Source organism: Etheostoma spectabile, chromosome 15 (genome assembly GCF_008692095.1).
Source record: "Etheostoma spectabile isolate EspeVRDwgs_2016 chromosome 15, UIUC_Espe_1.0, whole genome shotgun sequence".
In the NCBI taxonomy this organism is placed as follows: domain Eukaryota; kingdom Metazoa; phylum Chordata; class Actinopteri; order Perciformes; family Percidae; genus Etheostoma; species Etheostoma spectabile.
This window is the reverse complement of record NC_045747.1, coordinates 26,944,445-26,959,113: the sequence shown is the minus strand read 5'-3', so window position 1 is coordinate 26,959,113 and position 14,669 is coordinate 26,944,445. Positions and strand designations below refer to the sequence as shown.

Genomic DNA, 14,669 nt, shown 5'->3' with positions numbered 1-14,669 from the left:
GGGTACGTTGAGCGGAAGCACAATTCTTCAGTGAAGGTACAATAACACCCAAAGTGTTTGGTTCATTTTTTTGTGTTCTATTTCTAGTTGTATTAAATGTGTTTTTTATTTCAAATATTTGATTGGTGTGTGTTCACAGATGCCGTACTGCCGAGCTTTAGCCGTAAGATTGGTGCTCTTTGTGTGGAGTGTTTTGGTGTTGGATATCAGTCTCCATCCCCACTGACTTCTACCTCCAGCGGCCCTGCTGCTAGAGGTGAAAATACTTTGGTGCTTCAGAAGGTGCCCTGAGGCTCCGACCCAGGTCAGCCCGTGCACTCTCAAACCTCCAAACCTAAAAGCAGGGAAGGTGATTAAGCGAGAGACATCAGATCTGCATCCGAGGCACTGTGAGCTCAGTCTGGTTTTGGCCTGTATCATCCGTGAAAGTGATACGGAAAAAAGTTACAGGTCGACAGGTAAGAGTGTCATTGTGACTTTTAGTAAAAGTGACCAGGGTTCTTTTCAGACATTAGCCGGGCAGGTTAAGGGTAACTTGGTTTTTTTTCAACCGGAACCTATTTTCCTGTGTATAATGAACCTTAATTCACCCATTTAAATGTGGAATAAGCTAAAATGTATTGTCATTTAAATGGAGTCTGGTTGGTTTGGCAATGGCGATTTCTGAGCTGTTTCTGGTCAACAAAAAGGGTATCTCTGTAGGGATCCTTAACGTAATGTTTTTAAAACACTTAGAATATTAATTTGAGTTCTTAGTTAGTCGGCTATCACCAGACCAAGCCAAACTCAAAAGATTTGAGATTGAGCGTTGGTTGGGGAGTTGCTCTGTATTTTTCAGCACAAGAGCGCGTGACCAACAGGCATAGTTCAAATGACTCTGTACGCAAAGGTAGTCCTTCAACCAATCTGACCACACAATCCGGGTGACGGACTTTGCAGAGCGAGCTTTTACCAAAGCCTTTGGTAGTAAGCAGCTTGGTTCGTGGCTGCCGGGTTGCAACGTTCTTGCTCAATTACTGGATCAATTAAAAGATTTTTGTTACATGTAGTCACTTAGACACCAATAATGGTTGAAATAGGGGCCCATTTTGAAAATTACAAAAAATTAGCTTTTAAATTCAGACTTATGGCACCAGCTCAGTCTGTAGGGAGTTGGGTTGGGCGCTGGAGGGTGCTGGTTCACCTTCTGGGCACTGCAGGGTTGCTCTTGAGCAAGGGCACGAGCCCCCCCAACGTGCCGGGCGTCTGTCCATGGACAGCTGCAGCTCCCCCACTCTGGATATTTTCTCCATAGTGTATGTAGAGGTACTGAGCATGTGTGTGTATTTCAGGCCTGTGTGTAGGTGTATCTAACAACAGAGCATTGGGACTTTTGTGTGAAAAGTGACCAGGGTACTAATTCAGACATGAGCCTGGGTAGGTTAGATTTAAAGGTGTGCATGTGAAGGGGCTTTAAGAGCAATCTGAGAACGCTAGTGTGGTGGGAAGACTATCTGACTGAATGGCATTTTTGATTGTGTCCACATGATAGTGAATTGGCACACCCACAACACACACACACATACACACACACACAACACTATTTCGAAGGTGTCTCTGTTATTTTAGCTCTACAGTCAACATCTCACACCATGGAAACAGTAAAAAAAAAACACTCCAAGTTTACAAATTCATCAACTGATCTTTAAACCAGATGTTGATGCATAGACAGTATAAGTGAAGCCAAAACACTGGATGGCCCTGGTGGCTGCTGCAGTAATAGGTCAAATTACATTTCTACCAGAGGTTGTCATTAGTTAGTTCTGGTCACGTTTTCATGATCATGTTTGTTCAAGAGTTCATTTATCTGATCAGTTTTTTTTATGTTATTGATGCTATAAAACCAGGGTGAAATATCATGATTAACAGCTGTAATTGATTCACGATTGGTCGGTGGGTGGAATTAACCATTGTCCTCAGAATCCACCAGAGTTTAAATGCCAAAGACAAAGAAACGAGGGAAGGCGACAAAGCGACTCTGGCTGTAAGAAGAGGCCCATCGGTCGGCACCTGAGCAATCCAGAAATTGAACGTTGTCGATATAGACTACCCTCTCGTAAACTGAAAAACAGGAGCACTTTGTCATCACACCCGGGGGTTAAGAAGGTTAGCCAAGGAGCAGCTGCCCGCCACCCGCCATTCATCAAAGGACAGAAATTGCAAGATACTTTTACCTTCTTGCCATTACGCTCGGCATAAATGATCGCGATGGCGATGAGGTCGTTCTTCCTGTTGAAGGGCTTGTGTGGGTATAGTGCTGAGGAGGGTTGGAATATACTATTACACATTGTTTTCAGGCACTTTAAAACTGAAAAAAAACGTCCACAGCTTCTTTTTTCTGCAGTTTTCAGCTCTTTCTCTGCCAATCCTCTTAAACAGGTGGAGCATTGGCGAACAAGATGTGCAAACCATTCGGGGCTTACCCCAAACCTGGGGGGGGGGGGGGGGGGAGTCCCAGGCATGCTTGCCCATTAACAGTACTATTTTCAAGCCATTTAACAATATAATGCCTAGAAAATCTGTGCTCATTCGGAAAAAACATCATAGTTGCCAATAAAAAACAACTCATCTGTAGAGCAGACATTGGGGTTGTCTGTAAGTTCTCCAAAATTCATCATCTTTTCAGCATTTGAAATCAGACCCCTAACAAGATTTGGGCTTTTGAGAAACACTCAGGCTTGCGCCCTAGAAGCCAGTCCGCCCCTGAAAGTGGATCTAATGTAAACCTAGCGGACTTCCATCTTTTTATTACATCGGATTCCAGACAGTGGGAGACAAGGAGAGGAACAGAGTATCGACCATTCCAAAGCTAGGTCATCAGATGGTGACCTGACCCACATGGAGAGAGAACAGAGCCAGCATTGAGCTGCAGCGAGCCCCAATTCTGAGCGCCTCTGGGAGAGCTGGAGGCCCAGGAGGAGCCCTGCCTGGATCTCTGCCAAACAGCCCATCAATGCAGCTGGAGTCAATGGAAACGGACTCAAGCTCACCCATCTGTCTCTCTGCCGAGCAATGATAGCGTAACACCACGTTGGAAATGATTCACTATTGTTTCATAATTTCACCTTTTCTTCAGGACAATGCCCCGTTCCATTGAACCAAATGCTGGTGGAGGGGGGTGGGGTGGGGGGAATAATAAAACCTCCATGCAGAGCGAGGAAGGGTCTGGCTAGTCCACATGGTTGTCTGGAATGGAGAGAAAACATGCTCTGTTTTATTGCATTTCTTTGTTTCCTTTTATTACTTTTTCTAAAGATTTGGCATTTCCAGCCATTTATTTTTGACAGGACAGCTGAAGACATGAAGGGGGATTGACATGCAGCAAAGGGCCAAGGTCAGAGTGCAAACCCGGGCCCGTTGTGGAGGAGTACACCTCTATAAATGGATGCCCCACTCTTCCAACTCAGCTATTCATCGTTCTTTAAACCAATTACAATCATCTGCAAAGTGTGCCAAAATAGAGAAACTCAGATTGGACAGATAGTCTAGCTAGCGGTTGGATTACCCTGCAGAGCTTCTGAGGACCAGGTAACCATAGTCCTTGGAAATCCACGGAGGTTGGACGCTAACACAAAGAAAGAGGAAGGAAACGGACATCAAGGTGAAAAAAACAATGCATCTGGCAGAATTTCATGTCACACAGGAGGGAAACGTCAAGGATTAGACTATTAGTATTCAAACCAAGTGAAATTACTAACCAAGACGAATACAGTATGCATTTGTGTCATTTCACTATTGAACAGATGTACCTGTCTGGTTGGATATGAATGTTTGCCCAGTTAATAAGTCTCCTAGCACAATCTGCTCATGTTACAGTGCACTGATTTAGCCAGTTTTGAAATACAAGAAGTCAATTCACTTACTTTTATATCTTTGGAGGAAATGCTACAGTTGAACATGTTTCAGACTGCAACTCACACGAGGCTGAAGGGCGATTCGTGGCATGTCCGTTTCTTTGGTTGTCCATTGGTATAACTGTTTCAACCCCACACACCAAAAGAGTCTGCAATAGCTTTGTGTAGTGCACGGGCACGGACAGCTGGAGTCTTCTCAATGGCACGTGATCACGCAAGAATCCTGGGATCACTATCACACAAAAACCCATCTTGTCAGGCTTCCTATTCCGACAAAGTTAAAGTGTTGAAGTACAGGATGTGTAGTCATCTGGGTCGGGATTACACAGTTTTTGGTAGGTTCAGAGGAACGGAGGGTAATGGATGATCACAGATATGTCAAAGTGTGGTCATGCTAAAAACGAAATACAACACCCAAAATTCAATGAAAGTATAGATCTTATCCTTAATTTGAATAACTCTGTATTGTCTTCTTATCACCCAAAATTGACCTGGTTTGCTAAGATAAAGTAGCTGCTGAAATTGTCCCCCATTTCGTCTACATCTTTAGCCAATTTGATTCCAAATATATTACGTAACTCATTTTACACTTCTGTCTGGAATGTATGGTCACTGCACCTCATTACATGAAATGATGCCAATTGTTGAGTAAAATTTGCAGAAATTTTGAATTATGTTGATTAATGGTTAAGATCAAAGGAACATAATGTGTATTATGACAGAATTTTGACCCAGGTAAACCATAACAGTAGTGATCATCAATATTATTTAGTGTTACATGTTATTTTGGGGGAAATTTAGTTTTGAAAACAAAACACATTTCTGAAAAAAAAAACTTTAAAAACGGGGTCAAATTTGCCCCCGAGGACCACACAAGGGTTGAGAGCGTGTGGTGGAAACCATCCATGTTATTGTGGGGCAATTTGGTAGAAAGAAACTCCACGATATAGAAACTTATAAAAAACGTAACTTTTAAAACAGGTTGAATTGACCCGAGGACAACAGGACGGTTAAATGAGTACATTATTTTGAGTTAAAAATTAGGTTCTTACCCTATATTCCAGCTCTGGTCACCTGTCAGTAGTAAATGTAAATGGACTCTGTCTTATATAGCACCTTTCTAGTCTTAACGACTACTCAAGCGCTTTCACATAGTACAGATAACATTCACCTTCACACACATTATACACTTTGGCCACTGCTCAACAATAAACAACCACACACATTACACTCCAAAGCGCGCAGCATCAGGAGCCTTCGCAGTTAGAGTGTCTTGCCCAAGGACACTTTAAAATTTGATTTGATTTGATTTATTTAATTGTATCAAGAATTCAATTCAATTCAATTCAATTTATTTATAGTACAATTCATAACAAGAGTATTTCAAGACACTTTAAACGATAGAGTAGGTCTAGACCACACTCCAGAATTTAAAAGGACCCAACTGTTATAGTAGTTTCCTCCAGAAGAATGCTTACACATGAAAAGACATCAAATCAATCGAGAATAAAAATGTTGTGAGTCCAGGACTTACTTCCATTGTGGTCATCTTGGACCATCTAGGGCCAGGATTGAACACCAACCTTCCAATGCAGGCAGCAGCTCTACCCCAGCCACCCCGACATTAGTCAGGGACTGTGATTGATTAGTCCACGTCTTCAAAGGCAGTGAGAAAAGTAAGATACATTTTGATTTGGAATTGCCCAGAAAACACATTTCAGAGTAATCCACTAGCACTGGGGACCCAGTGACCGCACACACACACACCCACCCACACCCAAAACGTTTAAAGTAGCTACCAGGCGCAGTCCACTGGGGACAAAGACTGGATTCATGCTGCCAAACCTGCTACAGCAGCTTCCATTAAAAGGAAGAGAAAAAACACTCTCAGCACCAGCAAAACATGGCAGTAAATTAGGTGCTTGTCTGAGTTCAGGGGCGTTTTATGCGAGTTTAGGGTGGAGACTCTCTCATGCTCTGCACCCAAGGGTCCCCACAGTATTTCGGTGGAAGATCCTTGCACATAGGCTAGTCAGGCCTGTGGACACTGCCAAAGGTCCTCATTTAAGTCTGTTTTTTTAATTTGTGACCTAGGATTTTTTGGTTGTAATAAACAGTGGTCTTGTGTGTGTCTGTCTGTCTGTCTGTCTGTCTGTCAGTAGATGCAACCAGTCAGTATACTGGGCCAAGCAGGAGGATTAGAGCTGACAGGGAGCTTCCTGGTTAAAACAATGTTGTGAATTGTTTGGTAGCATGCTCTTATTAAGCATTTAGAGATTTATCAATCTACGAAAGTCCCTGTGGCTAATACAAAAAGTTGTGTCCATAAGGTTTAAATCAAAACCATTTTTATACCAATAGATTTCAACTGTTTCCAGCTGTATTTTGTATCTCCCTTGAAAACTGTTCACATCATCTGTATGAGGGTGTCTGTCTCTGAGATGGGTTGCCCTGCGGCAATACATACAAGTTTTATTAGTTATGCTCACAGCAAATAAAATGAAACGTCTTCCAGAAACAATAAGTGAATGGATAGTAAAGGCGAACTTTCTAAAGTCGAGATATTTTTCCCCACATTTGTATAATGAGCGGCAGTCAACCACTCAGATATATTTGACATAGCATCTATTCCAACTATATACTCCAGACACAGGGACTCCATAAGTAGGCTGTTCTTGAAAAACCTTGTATGTCCACAACCATTGCTTTCATTTATGTGATATAATATTATAGTTTTTATTATTTCAACAACTCGGTATTTATAACTATTCAATGACATTCATTTAAGATAACCATTCCCACTTTTTGATCTATTCCTACTATTTCACTACTTCTACATGTTCAGGCAACAGTCCACTGTAGCTCCGCCTCTTTTTGATGTTGATAATATAGTGTCATTTCTTATACTGCCACTGCAACTCTTGGTGTATGTGTAAAAATGTGTATATTGATTAAGTGCATGTGTGTGGGGGAAAAAGAGATAAATAACCAATTTAAAACGCTCTTTAATGTTTTACGTACAGCTTTGAACTGAACTGTTGTGATAATAGCTATATAAAGGCCTTGCTTGGCTGGCACTTATTATTATGATTATATTATATACTGCATTTTTACTACCTCGCCTATTGATGTAGCCCTGCACGCATAGGTTTAAAAGTCGATCAAAGTCACTTTCCAATGGATTTAAGGAGTTTCTCTGTAGAGCCAAGCAGCTGACTGCGTATCTCCATCGTGATAATGGAGGCCCGGTGCATTAGCGCGCGGCCTCTGAGCTCTGCTTGGATCTCGCCCACTGGTGTTGCCATTCTCCCCTGCCATTAGGATCTGATTCCGCAACTGGAAACATCACTCAAAGCCCATTTCTCCGTCTGTTGCATCTGTAATGTTCCATCGCTGCCAGGCCAGCATTGGTGCCCTAGCGATCATCCATCCAACCCTCCACCCCTGCATCCATAGCCTTCATCCATGCATGCACATGGGCGGCAGCCCCACCCAGAGCCGCCAGAAGAAGAACCATGATCTAATGTTTATATGGAAACGCCTCTGACAGCACTGTGGTGCTAAGGATGGGGGGGGTTAGGGGTGTGGGGGTTAGGATCAGGATAGGAACAGTAATTTTTGAAATTTCTGGTACAGGATATCAATCTCTGTTCCAGATCACAACACTGTGTACAACAACACAAAAATAATAACAAACAAATTTGAAAATACACTAATTTCAATGATCACATTAATTTAAAAAAAAGAGGAACAACTCCCGCACTTTGCTCCTGCTATAGACTCACCTTTTATTTACAAAAAAGCAACATTTCTACGTTTCTTCATTAAGAGTTTGTCAAACAACAAAACACAACCGCACCTCCCATCTCCTGTGTTCCCAGGTGTGGGGACTATAGAAAATCACTTTATCAAGGAGAGTATCTCTCAATCAAACAGTGTTCACTGTGCAGTATTTTATGCATGACACTTACTTTTTTGGCTAAACTCCCCTACCTTGGCCCTGAAGAGCACAGTCATCTGGGGTGCCTGTAGCTGGCTCCAGTCACCTATTGGCGGGTTCAAACAACTGCCGCTGGTAGCCGGTGTCCTGGAGACTCCGTAGCAGCTATAAAACAACCAGCAACGCTGCTCAGATTTTATCGGTCTATGGCACTATGGTCTATGTGTTCACGTCAGCATTTATAGTTAAAAAATACTTCATTTTTAGTATATAAATATATGGTTAATGGTCTGTATAACATTCATACATATATATATATATATATATAGTTATATATATATATATATATATATATATATGATATATTAGGGTTGGGTGGTAATATGGTATTACGGTATACCATGGGGTCTTAAAAATAGCAATGGTTTTGTGCCAAGTTGGCTAGGGGTTAGAGAAGGTGCACATGTACTATAGAGGTTATTCCTCAATGCAGAGGTCCGGGTTTAAATAACCTGCAAGAATACTAGTTTTAAAAAAAAATAGCAACAGTATCAGTTTCAATACCGTCTTGGAAAAAAAAGCAATGCAGTATAAAAGAGGGACAAGGATAAAAATTAAATATAAGTTATTTAATGCCTAAAAAAATGTGTTTGGTTGTCATCACATGGTAGTGTGGGGGAGAGGGGGGGAGAGAGAGAGAGAGAGAGGAGAGGAGGAGAGGAGAGAGTCTAGTAGGCGGTGTCCCATTTTATGAGTTGAAAAATATTGAAAAAGTTTGAGTGTATTTCCACCGTCATGAGTTGAAAATATGGAACCATTTGAGTGTTTCCCATATTTATTAGTTGAAAAATATTGAAAAATTTGAGTGTATTTCCCACATTTATCAGTTGAAGAAATATAAATATTTTGAGTGAATTACTTCCTTATAAGTTGAGAAATATCAATATTATAAGATAACATTCAAATAATTTAAGGCAACTGTACATGTAATTTTTATTTTATGTATACTTAAAACCATTAAAAACTCACTAAAAGTTGTTTGTGTAATCTGTTACAGAAATAACTTTGAGTTCTGTGAACTTATTAGGGGTTACAGTGTATGCATTTAGTATTTAATTGGAAAGAAATGCAGGTCAGATAGAGGAATGGCATAGCAATAAAGGCAAATTCAAAAGTATTAGTTAGTATTTTAGGTTATTTAATGGCTTAGTATTAAATGCAAAGAATTGATATATAAGTCTTTAGGCACACTACAATAGGCCATTCAACATGCAACTTCATTCATACAATACAGTCCTCGCAAAAGTCTTGTCGCTATCTATTTTGTAGAAACACCTGCTATAACCTGACTTTTAATTAATCATTGGTGTAAGAAATCAGCTCATATGAAAAGCTAAAACCTCCCAAATGATGTTCACATGCACTGAAATAAATTAGTTTCACTACAAAAAGATTTCTTTAACAAGACAGAGAAAGGTCAAATTTTGCAACAGACAAGTTTTGTCGCCTATACAGAAATTGAACCAAATTTACTACAAATACTAAATATGTCAGCAATTAAATAGTGGTGCTGTGAGATTCAAATTTAATATCTTGTATGACTCCATGAGACTGAAGGACTGCATCCTGCGGTTTGGCAAGGATTCAACAATGTATGGTGAAGTCATCAGGAATAGCTAGAAAGCAGTCTCGCATGCCTCCCAGAGTTCACTATTCTTTGGTTTGGTCTTCCATGCTTCCTCTTTCATCCTACCCCACATATGCTCATGATGTCATGTCTGGTGACGGTCCGGCCAATCCTGGAGCATCTGATCTTCTTCGCCTTGAGGAACTTTTGAAGTGGAGATGGAAGTATGCGATGGAGCACCATCCTGCTGGAGAATTTGGCCTCTTTTATGGTTGGGAATATAGAGGTAGCTAAAGATTTCTTGGTATTTGAGGATATGAGTGTTGCTCACCCTGCAGATCTCTGCACACCCCATACGGGATGTAAACCCCAGACCATGATTTTTCCGCCACAAACTTCACTGTTTTCTGGGTGAATCTTGGATCCATGCGGGCTCCAGGAGGTCTCCTGAAATATTGCGGCAAATGTGGTGTAATTAAACAGAAGATTCATCTGAAAAATCCACTTTCTCCACTTCTCAGCGTCCATCTTTAGCAGGCTGTGGGCCTTGGCAAAGCCACACGGTTTTTTCAATGTCTTTGTTTAGTGCTGGCTTCTGGGCAACTTGATTCGACCATGGAGGCCATTTCGAAAACGAATCGACAAACCGTTCTGGTGACACAGGGACTTCAGGGGACCAGGTCTGGTGGAGCTCTGCGGCAGTGGAAAATGGGCTGGCTTGGATTTTGAGCCAACAAACGGTCCTCTCGAGCAGTTGTCTTGTGGGGGTCTGCCTGACCTGGCTTGTCAAAAACATCTCCAGGTCTTCAAATGTTTTTAATCCTTGTACTGACGCTGAGACACATGAAGGTGTCTGCACATCAGTGGACTGGTCTTCAGCCTCTTGATAATCAAACTTGTCTCAGGGTGAATCTTAGGCATGTTTGCAGGAGTCTAGTTGCAGTTGATGTGAAGGTCTAGTGTACTGGGGTTGTTTTATACACACCTGAGAATATATTGATCCATTATTAGTCACAGGTGAAGCTCATAAGACAAGCGACAACACTTATGTCTTTGCAAAAACTGAACAATGGGCTTTACCAAGCTGTGAATTATAATACTTTTGACAGTTTTCTTTTGCACTGAAACATTATTACAAAGCTGTGGGATTAAATGAGCATTCTTGTAAATAAATCTTGATTAGAAAATATATTTCAGCGGCACTTCAGGTCAATTTGTAACACAAGCGACAAGACTTTTGTCAGGGTGACTGTATATGCAGAAGGGGTCCTGCTCCATCTCTCTTCAGTTAAGGGGACCTTGCTCTTAAAAAAATAGTGTGAAATCTAAAGGTTCTGAAAGGGACTAAACCCCTCTGAGGTCATAAGGGCAATTTTACATACAATCTTGAATTCTCCCTTAAGGGTATTTGCATATAACATGATCCCCATGTGTTTCATATCCAAGGTTTAAAACAAACAGGCTTTCTGTAAATGATGCCCACAATGGTTCCAGAAGCAGAGTAATAAAAAAGAGAGAATTTGGCTAAAGTGGAAAAAAGGAATTTTTAATATCTTTTTTTTTTGAGTAGGAGTGTTGTCAAACATTGCTTGGACTCGTCGTGAGTCCTTTGTCAGACGGTTTTATTCTACCAAATTTTCTGGAAAGATACTGGACTTTTACGCAATATAGCTTTCAAGTACTTATGCAAGAATTGTGTTATGGAGGTGTCTTTAATATGGAATTCCTTGGTTTAATGTGGAAGATAAGCGGCAGGTGTAGTGTTCTTGTGTACATGTGCAGTCGATCTGGATGTCTCAGTATGGAATTCACAAGGTACCTCGATACCTTGTGTATAGTCTCTGTGCTTCTTTGTCTCTATTGGTTCATTGTCGACGTGTTGCCTTATTGTTCACCATGTATTGTTCAGTCATGTGGGATCGTTGGTTTCTTGCCACTTTTGGAATGTGTTATTAATTTTGGTAGTGCTTACCGTCGTTTGGATTTTGCACTTCAGCATAAGGTAAACCTGTATTTTTGCTGTTGAAATAAATTTACACCTGCATCTGCCCCGTAGTGTCGTGTATTTCGTTCCAGATTCCTTTCCTGCTTCAGCCCTCGGTCAGCCTTGGACAAGAAAAACTGAAAAGGACTTGTAGAAATCACATCCTAAAGGGCCAACCATCTTTTGAAGTGGGGATGTTTGTTTTTCTCCCTTTTTCCTCCTCTCCATTCATAAGTGTATGCCAGTACATTTTGCTGAACCCAGGAGGAGATGTGAGGGAGTGCTTTTCTCCTCCTCAAGCACGTCACTGTTTATACACCGGCCCTGTGTGTTCATTTGGCCGAGGATTTGGCGAAGGAAGCAGGGAATGGGTCTCCCGCTGGGCTGCTAGTGACGGCAAGCGGTCTGGGGAGGGGGGTTCAGGGGTCTGTTAGATAGGGATCTAGATTCTGTAAAATTGAAATAAGTGGGGAAATGCTTCTTTCTGGGACATTTTGTGCTGCTTGAGGGACAACCTTGTAGACGTACATCAATTTAACTTTCCAGGACTAAGGAAAGCAGCTGTGTTCTCTCTTTATGATTCTCACATGTCCTCACACTTCAAGGTGAAAAGAAACGATCCATATGCCAGGATGCGATTTCCAGGGAGGGATGCGTGGGATTTCACCTTTTATGGTCTACATATCCCTTCCTCTTCTAAATAATTTTTTATCACCGGTGGGGACAAAATAAGGCTCTAACATGAAAACACAGGGCCCTATTTAACGCTATAAGCGCACAATGTGAAGTGCATGGTAATAGGTGCGTTTTAGGGCATGTCCCAAATCTACTTTTGCTAGTTTGACTTCGGAAAAAAAAGGGTCCGGGCGCATTGTGTCCATTAATTCACAGGTGTGTTTTGGACGTAAACATACAATAAACCAATCAGAGGGCCTGTGTATCTGGCCCCATTGTTATTTGATGGCGGATTTGCACCGGATATTTTTATTTTTAATCTTTTTCGTGTGTGTGCTGCTGTGCTTCCCTGTGTGTGTATGTAACAAGCATAGGTGGTGCGTCTGTGCACGAGCCTAGGCACATTTTAAATTGCTTTTAAACAAATAGAAATGCTGCGTCATTGAACATTAGACCAGTTTTGTTGGACAATGGCGCGATCACTTTCTGCTGCCGCAAGATAGCAATACGCCAGAATTCACCTGAAACACCTCCTGTAAGAAAGCGCACCCATGGGCGCAAAGAGTGGCGCAAGTGCATTTGATATTTAAATGTCGTAGGCGCTGAGGATGAAATTAACAACTGAGACGGTCTTGAATAAGAAAGACAGCTGCAGGCGCAGCGCGGGTGCAAGAACAGGGCCCATCGTGCCATAGAATGCTTAAAAACAGAGCCAGCACTGGTGGTTGTATTTAGCTGTTCAGCACTGTAAAATCGATTAGTTAACCTTACTTGAAAAAAGCATGCAAAACCGATGCACTAAAAACTAAGTACAGTGGATAGGTATTGCGTGTTGTATAACATCCCCGTTCTAGTACGTATACTTTACTCTGAGTTTAAGTAACTAAAGACATTGTGCAGTGTACTAGACCATTATGTTAGTGTACTCCTGACTTAGCTATGACTACTCAGAATTACTATTTCAAACAACTAAGTAATGTCATGTGACCTTTGCTTTGTGTTACTCTAAACACAATTATTTAAGTTGGGCTAAAATAATTGGACAATTCCTGCAAACTTAGAATGTCTGTTTTTAGTTACTGAACAGGAGCAAACCAATTGAAAAGACCAAGTAACTGTTACTTGTGTAAATTAAGGAAACAATCACTTTTGCCTTTTTCCATTACAGTAATCAATTAGACTATTGAGATTGGTTATTCTAAAGAAGAATAACAATCTAAAACAACAAACGCTCACCTACTGCTCACTCTGTTCTGTTAATCACTATACACTTGTCACATAAATGTACCCGAGAAGAAGTATAAGGTATCATAAATAGAAATACTAACCACAAACCACATTATAGTTGAAACAGGTTTATTCCTAAAACCTCAACATGTTTATTTATTTACAATGCTAAATCAAAGTTCTAAAACCATTGAATCTGGTAGAAGTAGGCAATACATTGACATTTGTATTTCATTCTGAATGTATTATCATCTTAAAAATATTATTGTGTGCTTGGCCCAGCTACACCTTGTACTTACTACAATATCAAATTTTGGCCCATGAATTTTGACTTCATGACTAAGTATTTTTTTTTACCGGATATTTTACAGGGTATGAATTTTTGGGAATAATATCTTGATTTATGAGGTGTATTCGTACAGTCAAATCTTCGCCTGAGACAGCTGGTAGAGATACTAATTGGTTCGAGAGAATTAAATGTTAGTCATTACTATAAGTGATCAGTACCACTTGAAACAACCTTCAGACAAAATGATCAATGTCAAGGTATTGTGCCAACACAGAATATCTCTTCTCACAGACAGACACAAACACGCATGCTCTGTATTTTACTACCATACAATATCATTTTTTTTCTCAAAAGTACAGAGGGAAAGCAACACCAAACGGGTGGGGAACAACGAACTGTTGGATTTGGAATGTGTCTACTATAGACACATCGGTACCAAAATGTTCTTCAATACCTTCCAGTGATAATAGACAGCCATGTACTTGGCTTTATAAAAGACTACATTTGTTATTGTGGAAAGAAAATTCCAACCCATGACCTTTATTTTAAGATAGGCCTGAACAAGTGCTTACTGTTAATAATCGCAAGTTAAAGACCAACTTGGTTAAGAATCAATTTGCTGACAGAATCAACGTGCCTAACCCTAAGTACAAGTGAATCCAGTTAAGTATGTTATATACGCCCTTGATGGACAACCAACCACTCAACCATGTATGAATGGTCCGAATCACACCACTCGGCAGCCTCTATAGTCGTAACATTGGATGAAGAACCCCAGTGGCTGAATATAAAGACAACACGATTTCAATATTTACAAATAAAAGCAGCTGGACCCACTTTTATAAACAAAATTGTATACCAAATGTCACTCTTGATTTTTATCATCCTAACTCAACAGATTTTTAAGAGTTTGAAGTTAGGGGAGGAGTTTGTTGCCTCCCAGGCCAAGCATCACTCGTTGAAGTTGAATGTGTTTTTCATGGCTTTAGGGTAGTCCAAGTGTAGTGCATAGGACAACCCAAACAAGAGACAAA

At 40.7% G+C, this 14,669-nt stretch overlaps 1 long non-coding RNA gene across 1 annotated transcript; it reads right to left on the bottom strand.

Annotated features, from left to right (window-relative positions):
• Positions 1 to 1,599: 1,599 nt before the first annotated feature.
• Positions 1,600 to 14,533, bottom strand: LOC116702902 (uncharacterized). The gene is made up of 3 exons (XR_004335284.1): positions 14,451 to 14,533; positions 13,864 to 13,866; positions 1,600 to 1,610 (listed from the first exon to the last, which is right to left on the bottom strand). It is a non-coding gene; the product is annotated as an uncharacterized LOC116702902 (long non-coding RNA).
• Positions 14,534 to 14,669: the final 136 nt, after the last annotated feature.